The sequence below is a fragment of the Amblyomma mixtum genome, chromosome 2 (assembly GCF_055824585.1).
Source record: "Amblyomma mixtum isolate Tamu chromosome 2, ASM5582458v1, whole genome shotgun sequence".
Classification (NCBI taxonomy): Eukaryota; Metazoa; Arthropoda; class Arachnida; order Ixodida; family Ixodidae; genus Amblyomma; species Amblyomma mixtum.
In genome coordinates, this window is record NC_143013.1 from 114198118 (window position 1) to 114212115 (window position 13998).

At 47.2% G+C, this 13998-nt stretch overlaps 1 protein-coding gene and 1 pseudogene across 1 annotated transcript in view; one reads left to right on the forward strand and one right to left on the reverse strand.

The window, feature by feature from the left end:
* The window catches only part of LOC149360629 (sphingomyelin phosphodiesterase-like), a 125092-nt gene that overhangs the window by 66258 nt on the left and 44836 nt on the right, over positions 1 to 13998 (reverse strand). The window lies entirely within an intron of this gene.
* On the forward strand, positions 12225 to 13386 carry LOC149360631 (uncharacterized; annotated as a pseudogene).

Here is a 13998-nt window from a genome sequence, read left to right on the forward strand (position 1 = left end):
CGTTCCGCGCTGCTAGCATCAGGATCGAAACCAAGTCCAAGCTGCTGTTCTGGCCAAATTGATATTTGTCTTCATCGATAGGGTAGCGCGTTCTAATTACAGACAGATATTTCTCGCCCGAAACGGAGATTTTATACGGTACAGAAGAACAAAAAAACTCAGTACAGGTGTCGCCATCATCGGCTGATTTCGCATGCAAAATGGAAGCTTCGATAGCTAAACTTCGGCGCGAATCTCTGACGACCTACAGCCGTGCACTTCAAGAAGTGCTAGCCCATTAGTTTCGATAAGGACGTTACGAGTTTGAATTCACTGGCGGGAAAAATTTTGAGTCTCATTTTTTTTTTTCTGCCCAGAAATGCGTCTTTCGCTGCCGGACATGCGTAAAGGTAGCAAGAACTAGCCAAAGAATCAATTATATTTCGGAACAATAATTGTGTCTAATTGCCCTAAGTGTCCTTTTAATATAGCTGCAATTGCTGAACATTACTTCTTTGTGCCGCACATAGCCGAGTTCAAATATTGTAGCCACCATCCGTAAGCATATTTCAGGGAGGGAAGATTCAACTTAGGAGGAACATAGTTTGTTTTATCATTTTCTACATAACCACCCGACTTATGGGCTCTGCAGGACAAAAAACTCCCTTTGATCTCAAATTAGACTTGCGCCACGCCAGGCACGGTAGCGACATCCTCCAAATTTGAAGATCTGCTTTACTTCCGTAGTGCACGACGAAGAAAGGAAGAGAAAGAAAATAGCAAACACACAATAGCGCTCCAGGATGTGAAGCATGAAATCAACCATTCCCATTTGCAGTTTCACTGACATTCCAAAAGTAATCTCTTCTGATTCCGAGCCTTCTTTTCAAGACCGAACAATGCGACTGAACAACCCTAAAGGCGAACACCTTTCACTTTCTTGAAGTCAACAAAGCCGTAAAAATTCCTAGAATTTCGCGTGCATACATCTTTAGTACAAAATCACAAGACGGCACGAGAGGTCTTCATCAACACCGTTTACGCTGACTCCGCATATACCCCATATACTTTGTCGAAATGGTGACGGCCCGGCATCACCATGAACTGCAAAGCATGATCAATGAATTAGACAGGCAGAGCAGAACGGTGGGGCTAAAACTTAACATGCAAGAAACCAAAGTAATGTTAAACAGCCTAGCAAGGGAACTGCAGTTCGCAATTGGTGGCCAGGTGCTGGAAGTAGTAAGAGAATATGTCTATTTAGGGCAGGTAGTGACAGCTGACCCGGATCATGAGAGGGAAATAACTAGAAGAACAAGAATGGGGTGGAGCGCATATGGCAGGCTATCTCAGATCATGAATGGCAGTTTACCAATAAATCTCAAGAGAAAAGTATACAACAGGTGTATCTTACCGGTACTAACCTATGGGGCAGAAACGTGGAGGCTAACAGGAGGCTTTAGCTTAAGTTACGGACAACGCAGCGAGCTATGGACAGAAAAATGATAGGTGTAACGTTAAGAGATCGCAAGCGGGCGAAGTGGGTGAGAGAACAAACGCGGATTGATGGTATCCTAGTCGAAATCAAGAGGAAGAAGTGGGCTTGGGCAGGGCACGTATTGCGAAGGCAAGATAACCGCTGGTGGGTAACGGAGTGGATTCCAAGAGAAGGCAAACGTAGCAGGGGATGGCAGAAAATTAGGTGGGCGGATGAGATTAAGAAATTTGCGGGAATATGGTGGCCGCGGATGGCGAAGGACAGGGTTAATTGGAGAGACATGGGAGAGGCCTTTATTCTGCAGTGGGCGTGGTCAGGCTGATGATGATGACATCACCGCGGTAATGTGCTGGCACTGCGGGCTCCACTCCCGCGTAGAACTTACCCATTTACTCTGGCAATGTACTGCATTTCAGAACGGGAGAATGGCCATGCAGTCCCTCCAGCACGTAGTGGACCGTACCGTGCTGGTCACGCATACCGATACAAAGCTCTTATTTGCTGCATATGGGAGCCAAAGTGGCCTGATCAGGGTGGTGTAAGGCTGCCGACTAAAGCCCTTCTGATCGGGTCCAGCGATAGCAAAATGGACATTACACCAACTCGGACTTCTAGAGTGATCAACTTTCTTTTCTCATTTCCTCCACAGTGGTCTTATGCTTTCCTCTCTAAACAAAGGACTTTCAATCAATCAATACGTCTTTCTTGATGCTGCCATGTGACTCCCAGTTTCGCGGTGGTGTTAAATTCTTTGATGCCATTCACACTCATAGATCAGGACCAGGGCAACGATCACCAGGCAAACATTCCTTCCTGCTATAGTTTCGTCTTCCAATTCAGAAAGTTTATATTTTGAGAAATGAACCGGTTCAGAGACAGAAGCACACGCGATCTAGCGTATATCATGTCCTGCTTTCCTAGTTATTTGTTTTCCTGGTAAAGCGGATTCCCTGAATTGCCCTGCCCGCCACTTATACGAAACGAATTTGCGCCTTGTAGGCTGAATGCTAAATAAATGTAATCGTTTCAGTCGTTTATATGTCGTCGCAAAAAGGACTCGGCAGTGGCAAACGTTCAGTGTACCGATGCACTATTGGTTAAAGAAATAAACGGCTCAGGCGCTGTGGGACCGCACTTATAGCCTCTATAACCGCACCGCGGCGGTGCTATCTCGCTACGCGGATACGGTGCCCCTATGCCAGCGCCGCCGTTCAGGGTGGTGCGGTCCTTTAAAGGCCAACACGCCGCCTCTTTCTCGCTGCGACCCAATTTTGAATTACAGCGGCCGGTCGCAACGGTCGCAGGCCGTTGCTTTCTGCAAGGAGCTGAACTGGTGTTGTTCGAGGTACAGTGGCTGCGGATGAGTCGCTGGCGGTTCTACTTGTTCACAGTGCTCCACCGCATGACTGTCGAGCCTGTCAAGTCCACAGAGCCATCATGACGGGCTGCTGTGTGCCATTGTACTCGGTGTCAACGCGTAAAGGGGTGGGTTGCTTTCGCTTCTCACGGTACTCGGAGTGAAGAACTGGGAAGCTCAAGTAAAGCGCGGATCGATGGAAAACAAATGACAACTCATATATCTGTAAGGTAAGTTTCGAGACAGTTTAGTCTTATCGACCCGCATTTCGTAATTAATGAAAGCATACTCGTGTACGCTGCTGCTGCGTAGGTAGCGGTAGGTACACGCATACGTACGGGTGCGAGTGTGTTGTTCACTTTGAACGTGTCTTTTCTACGTGAGTAGTGCCCTGATTGTAGACGCAGACGATTATGCATTTTTGTCGCGGAATACTTTAACAATAGATAGTTTTAGCTGTGTGTCCGCAAGGCCTTAACGTACGCAAGGAGCTTGCGGGGACCGTAGTGCACATGCGCAGAACGCAAGAGCGAGTCCTGCGTCTTGCGTATGTACGCAAGCCAGCGGACTTCGCGTTGAGTTGCTTGCGTGGTGTGCGTGGTTAACGTTGGCAACATGGCGGCGCCCAGCACACCCGCTTCGGATCAAATATTGCATCGCCGGTTCAAGCCGAAGGTTGAACCTGGAGTTTCATGGCATTTCTCAAACGGATAACGAAATTCTTCTCGACAAAGTAAATGAAATTGGTGCAACACTGAGTCTGGAACCCCTCGTCACGCACGACGTCACAGCAATCCACAGGCTGCCGTCGAAACGCGACAAAATACCTGGTGTCATCGTTCGTTTTGCCCGTCAGGAATTAAGGGATAAATGGTTTGCCAAGAAACGTGCCTTGAGTGACGAGAATAGTGACCAGTACATCCTGGAAAACCTGACAAAGCACGCTCGTAATCTTCTCTTTGTCACAAAGAACTGGGCTAAGGAGCATGGTTATGCGTTTGCTTGGCACGCAAACGGCAGGATCCTTATCAGAAAGAAGCAAGGTGACTCAGTCGTCGTCGTCCGATCTGAAGCGGACCTCGCTCAGCTATCTTAAGCTTTTTACACATTATGCAGTACCACGAGCTTCTCCTACCGCACGAAGTTAAGAGCAGCTTAGCAATAGAAAACAGCTTTTCAGCTTTACACCTAAATATTCGCTCGATAAGAAACAAGGCCGACCACTTGCCCTATCTCTTAGCACACCTTCAACATAGCTTTGATGTGCTGTTGTTCACAGAAACGTGGGCGGTGCATGAAATTGATTTTATAAACCTTCCTGATTATTCTCTTTTCTATTTGAACCGAAGCACGCGTGGTGGCGGTGTAGCCATTTATGTCAAAAGCGGTCTTAAAGCAGACCTGCTACCCGAGTTTTCTGTTATGAAGAATGATTTTGAGATACTTACAGTCAAAATTGCTGACAGTATTGTCTCAGTGGTATATAGGCCCCCGTCAGGTTGCACTGATACCTTTATTGAGTTTTTTGATGCCTTTCTTGACTTTTGCTCTCGGGAAAAATCTACGCTTATTGGTGGCGATTTTAATCTTAACATTGAAGATAATAGTCGTAACAGCAGTGCCTTTTTAGAGGCTGTCTGGTCCAATGGATTTTTGAATTTAATAACCACACCTACCAGATTTACAGCTACTTCTTCGAGTACACTTGATCTTTTGATTGTTGACATCGCTTCGTATGTCAATTGTGCTGGAACTATAGTTTCGGATATTAGTGATCACTGCGCTGTATTTGCTTCTGTTGTTGCCCAAACACCTGCTGTCAATTGTGAACATAACGTCTTTACTTACCAGTGCATTAATGAAGAATCCCTTAACCGTTTTAGGCTGTCAATAATTTCTGAAGACTGGAGCTCGATTTTCAATTACTCTCAGCCGGACGATTGCTATAAGCACTTTCTTAATAAATTAAAAGTACACTACACACGCTGCTTTCCATGGAAGACAAAAACTAAAAAATCTAAGATCCGAAAACCATGGGTAACCCCCCTTCACATGAAAATGATGAACCGCAAAAGTAAGCTTTTCAAGCGTTTTATGCTCACTAAGGATCCTGCTGATTTAGTTTCATTCAAAAAATATCGTAATAATCTAACAAGTGAGCTAAGGAGCGCTAAGCAAGCTTACCAGCAGCGCTTAGTTAGTAATAACAAGCACAATCCCCGACAGCTATGGAAAGTTTTGAATGAAGCTTTTGTCCACAAAAAACATAACAAAACACTAGGTGAACTATTTGTCGAAAATGAGCTTTTATCCGGGGCCTCCCTTGCAGAGAAATTTAACTGTTTTTTTACTGCCTTTAAGCCAACCGGAGATGTAAAACCTGCCACTAGTACAATTAGCAATATGCCTAATGAATCACTAGTCTTTTATCAAACGGATTCGGAAGAAGTGTTCTCAGTATTAATGAATCTGAAATCAACACGCTGTGTGGATTATGATGGGCTGCAAATAAAACCACTGAAGTTTGTTGCAGACCTAATAGCCCCGTATCTAGCTTTCATTTTTAATCAGTCCCTTTCATGCTCTATTTTCCCTAATGAAATGAAAAATGCCAAAGTAACAGTTATCTTTAAAGGAGGTAATAAAGCCGTATTAACCAACTACCGCCCGATTTCCGTACTTCCGGTTTTTTCGAAGGTATATGAGAAGATTATTCTAAAAAGAATGGATAGCTTTTTTACTAAACACAGCTTGCTAACAGATTCACAGTTCGGGTTTCGAAAAGGACGCTCTACCGAATCTGCTCTCCTCTCACAAAAAGAATTTATCTTGCAAAAATTTGAACGTAAATGTCTAACTCTCGGTATCTTTGTTGATTTCAGTAAGGCTTTTGACTTTCTTAACCACACTATTTTGCTTGCTAAACTAGAAATGTATGGTGTTCGAGGAATGTGTCTCCATCTTCTACGGTCATACCTCACTGATCGAAAACAGGCTGTTTTCTGTGATGGACATGGATCCGCTCTTCAGGCTATAAACTGTGGCGTGCCTCAGGGCAGCCTTTTAGGTCCTTTTCTCTTTAACGTATACATAAATGATCTCGTAAACATTGACAGTAACGTTAAATTCATTCTGTACGCAGATGACACCAGTATTTTCTTAACGGGCTCCTCAACAGATAATTTATTAAATCGCGGTAATGCTGTTCTTAAAACTTTGCATGCGTGGTCCGTTCAAAATGGGTTGTCTATTAATACCAATAAATCTAAAGCTGTTTTCTTCAGGCCTAAAAACGTCAAAATTAACTTAAACGATGATCTTCAACTTGGGAATTATAAAATAGAAATCGTGGACACCTTCAAATCACTCGGTGTAATTTTTGACGCCTGTATGAGCTGGACCGCACACGCAACACATCTTCGCAAGAAATTAGCTCCTTCCGTTGGTTTTCTTGCTCGGTACCGCACTGAATTTCCTCCCTGTATAAAACGAATGATTTATCATGCCCTATTCCAATCACACATTAACTATTGCCACATAGTTTGGGCTACCACATCCAAAACAAATCTACAGAAAATTCTAATTCTCCAAAAGAAAGCTATCAGGATTATCGCAGGTGCCAGTTTTACTGCCCATACGGCTGAATTGTTTACTAAGTATGAAGTAATTTGTGTCAATGTTTTTCTTGAGTACCGCCTATTATACTATCTAAAATTTTCTTCACCATCAATATGTAATTTTTTGCTTAATATCGCATTGTTAAAGCCCATAGAAAAGTATGTTCAAACCCGATCAACTTCAAAATGGACACTTCCACGAGCTAGAACTAACTATGGTAAACAAGCACTTAACTTCCTTGTACCTAATGTTCTAAACAGCTACGAATCTAACCAGCTGAGCATGTATAACCTCCGACCACATGATTTAAAAGTGTACTTTGTAAATAATATTCCATAACTTCTTTTTATATATTGTAGTTTGTGTATGTATCGGTGTCCTTTTCCCCTTTGTAATCAACCCAGCAGTGTATAACTTTCAAATGCATTTGTTCAGTTTTAATTGTTTTTTTTCTAGTTTCAAACTACATCTCTGTGTACCCATCAGTTTAATTGTAAATATTATAAATTATTTCTACAGTGTGCTCGTATGCGATCTGCCACCGTTGTATGCATGTGTTTATTTTATTATTTTGTAATGGCTCTTAGATGAGCCACAGGCATTTTCAAGCTATTTTCTTTAGCTTTTGGCCTGTGGCTCATCCTAAAGACTGTATGCACATTTGCAAAAAAAAATAAAATTTTACGACGCGATAGCTCGCTCTAAACGGTTGTGTTCGCTTTTATTTTGCGCATTCTAACCCCTCCATAATGATATAGGTGACAAATAGTCATCGTTTTTCAGATGAATTCAAGAATTTCTTGATGTTAAGCCTAACTATATACCGCGTCTCTGTCGGCATAGCAACGACCCCCGGTAACGTACTTCTCCAACTTTACACTAGAGTTTGTTTTCATTTGATTCGATTGATTTGCATTTAAAAAAACAAAGCCTTCGGATGAAAACTTCACTGCCATTAATAAAAGAAGAGAAAGTTTCATCAGCACACAGTTCAGGACCTTTGACTTGCTGTCCCTAGATGGCGCCACAGTATCCTACGCTTCCCGGGTGCTACGCTAGCCACTCCTAACTAAAACTGTCGTTGCCAGGACGGGTGGCAGTGCGCGTAGGTGCGCCCGTAGCGTACGCACAGGTTTTGCGGACGCGCAGCTATAACTGTCTAATAGCAAAGAATCATAACGTCGCGAACCTGTTTTATATTTTCAGGGGAAGTGCTGGGGTTTATTTTGCAGAGAAGTTCGCGTCGCTTGAGTTTAGGCAGCAGAGTAGTTCTGCGTTGAGCGAAAATAGACGAGACAAAGATTTAGTGCTCGCTATTTGCGACTGAAGGCCCACAGTGCTTTGTCTGATGTAGCGGATGTAGCGTTGGTGCCACTCGAAGCACTGTAATTTTCTCTGCGCTCTCAGTAGATACCTCGTTGCTCTCATCTCAAAGTGCATAGATGGTTTTTATTGCGAAAGCAATACTACGCCAGGTCTAACCGCTCGACGCGTGGTCTGCGGACCCCCCTGCTGCTCGAGGAGCCGCCGCTGCGCCTAACAGATGTTGTGACGTCAGCCTCTCCGTTGCTATGGCGACGCGTGACGTCAGCTTGCTCTCTCCACCGCAGACAGGAGGAGCCAGTCGTGCCGCGCTCCTCGAGCAGTCTCGCCATGGAAGTCACCGACGAAGAGTCTATGTCTGAATCTAGTTGCTCTACTGCTTCTCTTGCTTTCGCAACCAACCAGGTTTAACCAGAGCTAAACCCCACCAATTTTTTTTACAGTCATATTGGCTAGACAGTCGGGACGGCCAGGACACGTTTTACTGTGCAGCGTCAGGCAGCAGCGGACTCCCGAGGGGACCACACAGAAGAGACGACGAAGAAGAACACACTGCCCGCCACCATGGCTAAGGCTAGCCAGAATAGCGGGGAAGGCAGTTCGGCCGGGAGACGGCGCCACGAGAGTGCCCACGAATGTGGCATTGCTCGCCCCTCTGGAAAGCGCCGCCCTCGGCGCGGCAGGTCGTGTGGACCGACGGCGGCTCCCCCGGGCATGGGATTTTGGCACACGAACACTTGCTGTTCATGGGGTGCCCGTGCAGAGGGGCAGTAGTCCTGGTGCATGGAGCAGTTATCGTCGACGGGCGCGGAATCCACTGTCTCGGCCGTCTTGATCTCTTGTGCGAGGAGGGAGAGACAGCTCTCAGTAGTCTGGACATTTGCTACTTCCAGTGCCACAGCACGCAGTCGTTGAGCGTTCCCGAAACCGAGGCGTGGGTACTCTGTCCGACGGAGTATTCAAGCGGCAGCGTGTTGTGGTTGGACAGCAGGGCGAGTGTGGGATTCCATAAGGCGGTTCTGGCCGACCACTATCTCGACGGGCGCGCACGCTGAACACCTTAGTCTTCGGCGCCCGCAGGTAGAGACGAGAGAGCTGCTATCGGGCGTGGTACGGCTTCATTCGTGCGACATGCACAACTTCGGACGTTGGTCGTCGAGAGGAACGAACAGTTCCTTGAGGGAGAACTTCATAGTTTACCTCGCCGAGTTGGCGTATTACTTTATAGGGGCGAAAGTACCGCCGAAGCAGCTTTTCAGAGCGCCCTCGTTGGCGGATTGGGCTCCACACCCAAACGTTTTCTCCGGGCTGGTAAGTGACATCCCTGTGGCGATGGTTGTAACGGTGAGCGTCTCTTGCTTGTTGATGCCGGATATGTTGCCGAGCAAGTTGGCGGGCGGCCTCAGCTTCGTGAACAAAGCGGTCGGCCCCCACGACAGCGGAATTTACACTACCAGGAAGAAGCATTGCTTCGAGCATAGTCGTGGCTTCGCGACCATGGACTAAGCGAAACGGTGTGAAGTGAGTTGTCTCTTGCAGGGCAGTGTTATATGCGAAAGTAACGTAAGGGAGTACTGCATCCCAGTTGCGGTGGTCGTCATCGACATACATGGAAATCATGTCGGCGATCGTCCTATTTAGGCGCTCAGTGAGTTCATTAGTTTGCGGATGATAAGCCGTTGTTCGTCGGTGGCTGGTGCCGCTGAGTCGCATAACTTCCTCTGTCAGCGCCGAGGTAAAGGCCGTCCCTCTGTCAGTTATAACGACCGTGGGTGCGCCATGACGAAGCACGATGTTGTGCATGAAGAAGTCGGGAATTTCCGCAGCTGTTCCACGGGGAAGAGCTTTCGTCTCACAGTATCGACTGAGGTAGTCGGTGGCGACCACAATGTACCGGTTACCCAGCGAAGACTCCGGAAAGGGGCCGAGTAAATCCATGCCGACTTGGTAGAAAAGAACGTGTGGTGGATCAACAGGCTGCAGTAGTCCGGCTGGCTTAGTCGGTGCTGTCTTGCGACGTTGGCACTCTCGGCAAGTTCTGACATAACGCTGTACAACTGCAGCAACCCTGGGCCAGTAGTACCTTTGGCGTATCCGCGCCAAAGTGCGGGAAAAACCCAGGTGACCAGAAGATGGGTCATCATGGCACGCCTGCAGGACTTCGTCGAGCAAGGACGCAGGTACGACGAGCAGATAGACAGCTTGCGTCGAGTGGTAGTTTTTCTTATACAGGACGCCATCGCGCAAACAGAACGACGACAGTCCACGAGAGAAGATTCGCGGTGGAGACTCAGCGCTTCCTTAAAGATACTCAATGAGAGGCCGTAGTTCACTGTCGTCTCTTTGGTGTTGAGTGAGGACGGACGTGGAGACGGCGCCGAGAAAAACAAAATCGGTGTCGGGATCAGCTCGGTTGTCCTCAACAGGAGCACGAGACAGACAGTCGGCATCACTGTGCTTCCTGCCGGACTTATAAACGATGGTGACATCGAACTCTTGAAGGCGAAGGCTCCAGCATGCAAGCCGCCCCGAGGGATCTTTGAGGTTCGCCAGCCAGCACAGCGAATGGTGATCACTGACGACTCTAAAAGGGCGGCCGTATAAGTACGGGCGAAATTTGGTCACTGCCCACACAATTGCCAGGCATTCTTTTTCAGTGGTGGAATAGTTGGCCTCCGAGCGTGATAAAGTGCGGCTTGCATATGCGATTACGCGTTCGAGACCATCCTGCCACTGCACAAGGACCGCACCGAGGCCGATGTTACTGGCGTCTGTGTGCAGTTCAGTGTCGGCTGACTCGTCGAAGTGGCCAAGGATGGGCGTACTTTGCAGACGAGTGCGGAGGTCTTCGAAAGCCTGTTGTTGCTCCTGGCCCCAGGAGAACGGTTCGGCATCTTTCGTGAGGCGGATGAGGGGCTCAGCGATCTGGGAGAAGTTCCGCACAAAACACCGATAATAGGCGCAGAGACCCAGAAAGCGGCGCACACTTCGCTCATCGGTTGGCACGGGAAAAGCAGCGACAGCGGCCGTCTTATCGGGGTCAGGGCTAACTCCCTTAGCGCTCACGATGTGGCCCAGAAACTTCAGCTCCTGGAAAGCGAAGTGACACTTTTCGGGCTTGAGGGAATGACCAGCCGAACGAATTGCGGCGAACACGGCACGCAAGCGCCTCAAGTGCTCTTCGAACGTGGCGGAGAAGATGACAACGTCATCCAGGTCACGAATGTGGCAATATGTATGTTTGCCCCATACTATTCGTAAACGATATAGTCGATGTTGCGGTCGTGCGTATATTTGCACTACGCTATTCGTAAACCAATTTTATAGCTGCATGTGCATTCCCTACCGTGGTTGCTATATTATGACGGAGCTAAATGCGTCTAAATGCGTGGCAAAGCAGCGCCATCAGTGTAGCAAAGAAAGCAAATGCGAATAGCTTGCGCTGAGTCACGATAGGTGGTGTTATGACGGTGTTCCGCACATTGCAAAATTACTTTAGAAAAGTAATTAAATTACATTACTAATTCATTTCCTGGAACTCTCGCAGTAATTAAATTGCATTACAAATTACTGGTCACAAACAGTAGTTACATAACATTGCAATTACTAGTCTTAAGTAATAAAAATCACTTTTAAATAACTTTTGAGCTTCGACGCTAAAAAAGTGGTGCATTGGTCGTAGTTCTTGCAAAATTTTCAGATTTTTTGTTTGCGCCTCCACTGAACTTGGAAGCGGGTGTCGAAAATTTTGGCCCTCTGAAGAAAAATAGCCCTAGTCCATTCAACAGTCTGGTAGCGCTGCGGCGCATTTGCGTGCAGGAAGATGCGTAGGAGTCCTATGAGTGGTACGCAGACTCTTCACCAAGGCAATACTGACTCCCGCGCGCACGTCGCCTCTCTTCCACGTCCGCCGCTTCCCTGGATAGCTGGCTGCTGCTGGTTGCGCTTTTTTAAGGCGAATGCATTATGTGACCCATTAATAAGGATACCTAGCGTCCTCGTCGGCGTCCAGGAAAACTTGTCCACAGCCAGCAATGACGTTATCAGCAAAGATAATTTTTTTTTCCGGAGGTAACAGAACTGAACCAACGACCTTCAGACTGCGAGGCGAGCATGCAATCCACGGACCACAAAACCGCGTAGCTTCTGGACGATTAATGGTTAATCTAGTATATGCATATTAGTGCCTGACGCCTGCGTCCACCGCTACTTGATTTTTGGCGAGGCAGCGCAACAGCGGCTACCGTGACGCGTGCTTTTTCACGCCGGAGCGATAAGTTACAGAGGCGCCGAGGTTTGCTGCGGGCGCTGCTTCTCTGTCGAAACTGCTTTTCCGGCAGCGCCTCCGGCATTGAATTTAATATTGATTACAATCCTCTGATTACAATTGATTACAATCAACTGCTCGGTGGCTGTGCCACAACACGGTCTAATCCACCCGTCTTCGCCATGCAGGTTTTCTCGCCGATGATCATCTGCGTCATGCTCCCTGCAGCCTTCTGCGGTTCCTGGATGACAGCAAACGAAAGTGCACCCATGCGCAGTGCAAATGGTGGGACATTCTGCGCTGCACCTACTGACGCCCCCGCACCTGTGCTACTGACTCAAGCAAACTGGACCCTCGGACTCGACTGGAAAGCCCCATCGTCAGCGACATTCTACGGACAGTCTATAAAAGAGCAACAACCGACGCCAGCACTCTGTGGGCTCGGTGGCTGTGCCACAACACGGTCTAATCCACCCGTCTTCGCCATGCAGGTTGGTAACCATCTGTGTTTATTTTCAAAGAAAACTAGCAATTACTGTTTGGTACAGCTCCCGAGCCCCCAGTGTTGCCTTGTTATCAGTGTCGAGTGCTTTAATGTTGTTCGGTCTCTTCTGCTGCTGTGCGGTGACATTGAGAGCAACCCTGGCCCCGATAAGCTCGACACTATCCTTAGTGAACTACAGAAGGTGTCTTCTAGCCAGGCAGAGTTAGTGAATGAAGTGCAGGCGCTTAAGGGTCAATTGCTCTCAATGGACCAGAAAATGTCTAATTTGACCGTACGCCTCAGTGCTCTAGAAACCCACTGTGAAAATCTACCCACACTCCGTTCAGATCTAGAGGCAATGCAGACCACAGCAACCGAGACTGCTCGCCTAGTTGGTGTACTAGAGGATCGCCTTGACGAAGCGGAAAATCGCTCCCGACGCAACAACCTAATCTTCTATGGTTTGCCTGACACTAACCCTTCTGAAACATACTCGCAGTCCGAGGACCTAATAATTCATCACTGCTCCGAACACCTCGACACCCAGCTAAGTGCAAATGATATAGAACGTGCCCATCGCCTCGGACGCCACTCTGAAGACCGGCAACGCCCGGTCATCGTTAAATTTATATCCTTCAAAACTAAGGAATCAGTTCTTTCAAAAGGTCCGAAATTCAAGGATACCGGTTATAGCGTCGGTGAGGACTTTTCACGTCGTGTCCAAAATTGCCGAAAACACCTTGTGGCTTTTGCCAAGGCAAAGTCTGCGTCTTTTTCCCTGAGGTTCAAAACGATGCATATTGGCCCAAAACGCTATATATTCTGATGAATCATCTCAGTCCGTACAAGAGATATCGTAACAATCAACTAATCCTTCCCGGTCATCGCGATCTTCCCGGCCTACTCCTCGTGCCAACTTTCCATTAGCGGTAATCTTTACTAACATTCGCAGCTTCCTGCCGAAACGTGATGTCGTGTCAAATCTTGTAACATCATCAGGCAGCAATCTGCTCGTTCTAACTGAAACATGGTTGAATAACGACATCACAGATTCCGAGATATTGTTCGACCTGCCTCATTTTCGTCTTTTTCGCCCTGATCGCAAAGATGCTCGGGGGGGGGGGGGGGGGGGGGGAGGAGTTCTGATTGCAGTCCATGAGCAGTTATCTTGTTCTAGCATTGAAGTCACTTCAGACTTAGAAATTCTATGGATCATGTGCCGGGCATCCCCATTGACAATATTAATTGGTGTGTGTTATAGACCACCTCGCAGCAGTCCTGACTTTCCTCGCAAACTTCACAATATTTTAAATAACATGGTTTCCAAGCACCCTAAAGCACACATCCTCCTGTTTGGGGATTTCAACTACCCCAAGATCGACTGGCATAACCAGTCTCAGCCTATAGCCAGTCAAGAAGAGTCAAAAGAATTTATAGACGTTTGCCTTAATTTTAATTTAACCCAACTAATC